This window comes from Anneissia japonica, unplaced genomic scaffold (genome assembly GCF_011630105.1).
Source record: "Anneissia japonica isolate Jap-2015-1 unplaced genomic scaffold, ASM1163010v1 scaffold79371_len4895_cov95, whole genome shotgun sequence".
In the NCBI taxonomy this organism is placed as follows: Eukaryota; Metazoa; Echinodermata; class Crinoidea; order Comatulida; family Comatulidae; genus Anneissia; species Anneissia japonica.
In genome coordinates, this window is record NW_022696948.1 from 2,503 (window position 1) to 4,855 (window position 2,353).

Below are 2,353 nucleotides of genomic sequence, written 5' to 3' on the forward strand. Positions count from 1 at the left end.
ACTACTTTAGTTTCACATGCCCGTCTCATGAAAAAATTTATTATTTGCTATTTAAAAAAAAAAAAATCCATGGACAATAAAAAAAATTAGTATCTGAAAGAATTATGTCAATCCTAAGAAGGGGTGTGAACATATGGCAGAAATACATTACAAAGATTCATTTTACTTCTTTTGGTAGCAAATACCCACACCAAAAAATAATTTCTAATACTGTCACATGAAACAAACAATTAATTTTATTTGGTCTTAGTGTATTAAAACAAGTTTCAAAAAAGTTTATGCTGTTGCATACTGAAAGGTAGGATGATTGGGGAAAAGTTATTGGTATAATATGTAAATGTATATTATTACTGTACTGATATTTACTTTCACAGACAATACAGACACATTGCAATTCTGCCTGCATTTTCATTATAATGCAACGCTGCTATTATCACCCTAAAAAATTAAATGACATAAGTTTGACAAGTCGTCCGTATAGCAATTGGTACGCAAGGTTGATGATTGCAAAGTGTATGTTTAACTCTGTCCACAGTATAATATTTTATGCAACAAATTTGTCTTGATGTCATTTCACATTTTTCTTGCACATACAGTTTGATAGTGTAGATGGAGCTTAACTCTTACCTGGTAAACATGCCATTGTAGGAATACACCAGCATTTTGGGAGCAAAGTGAATTAGTTCCATGGAATGCCTCTACACCCGATGTCTGCCGATGTGGACTAAGCTTTTGTATGTCCTTTAGAAAGTGATATTTTTCTAGAAGATCGGACAATTTTTCGCATGCCTTTGACCCTGTCATATGACAAAATAAAAAAATAAAAATTAATATAACATTTAAACTGTAAAAACCATTACTAAAATCTTATCTTTACATTTATTTTTCGTGATGTTATATGATGTTTATAATACTGTAATAAAATATGATATAAAAATAAAATTCCGACTACGGTAAGCATGTACAGTACTGTAATTTTAAAAAATGAAGATTTTTTAATAAATATTTTATACCTGGTTTTAGCCATTTCTTCCTATTTCTTTCCTGTATGGGAGGATGAAGGCAATTTGGGAAGTGCTCTGAATGCCCAGTATGAATGTTCTGAATAAGCTCATGAACTTCCCAAGCATTTCATTTGGATCTCCACTAGGTGTGGACGAAGCTACCCAATAAACATGGTTGTTAATACTGTACTTCTTGCCCACTCCTGCACCACTTTACAATCCTTTTCTTTCCCGATGGCTCTTACTCTTTTTCCAAGGCCTGAACAAATAGTTTAAAAGAATGATAAATGTTAATTTTATTGCTAAACATAATATTCAAAACCCAACCAAGAGCACTTTATTTGGTCCACTTATGCTAATATAGGAGGGTTAAATGAATACAAATAATTGTAAAATACTAATTGGAGTGGAATAAAGAAGATGATGATAAAATTTTCTAAAAAATTATAGGCCTGTAGGAACAGTATAAAAAATATGAAAAACAAATTGAAAATAATTCATTTTAATCATATTAACGCATAAAATAGTTACTATTTTACTGTATGGTTTGATTTTTTGCAATATAAGAAATTGAGGAAGTTTACTTCAATAGTTGATCCCTGAATATTTGTTTACTACATGCACAGGGGAGGAAGACAACAATAAATTGTAACAATGTTATAATTGTTAAAGCGCGCGAAATGATACACAGTGTGCAATAGTTCAAGTTCATTCAGTGCAGAGACATGGTTGGTACAGCATGCATGACAGTTTAGTACAAAACTTTACATACAGTTTTATTTATGAAAGGAAGCTTTGGATTTATTTTTACATTGAAGGATTCATTGATGTGTTTGATATTGAATTTGAAAGAAGTATGCTTAATACTGTTTAACAATTGAAGGATGCTTATACTTATGCCACACATCATAATAATGTTGATATATGTCTTTTAGGTTCTCTCTGATCCATTTGGCAACCTGTGCATGCCTGTCAGTCACAAGAGCTTGGATTTTTACTTGCTCCATTTCAATTGCAGCCACTCCCAACTTAAGTCCTTCTAGTTCCATATGATAGCTGCCACCTACCACATTTTTCTGGTAACAAAAAAAAAACACAAAAAAACATAGGGCTAGGCCTAGTAAGGATGAATGATAATCAAAGTGTAATCAAATAATATGACTGTTGATATATCATTACCTGTACAAGTTGTATGTCAATCACTTTGTTTCTGTTGAGATCCATGGGAGTGTATGACCCATATTTTGCACAATGGCCTACGCTATCAGCTCTTGCAACACCACTTAGAACAACTGGTGCCCCAAGTGTTCTTATTTCGTCCATTATGTTTTGCCTTTTCCTTTTCCACA

At 32.2% G+C, this 2,353-nt stretch overlaps 1 pseudogene; it reads right to left on the reverse strand.

The window, feature by feature from the left end:
• Positions 1-368: 368 nt before the first annotated feature.
• Positions 369-2,327, reverse strand: LOC117102187 (annotated as a pseudogene).
• Positions 2,328-2,353: the final 26 nt, after the last annotated feature.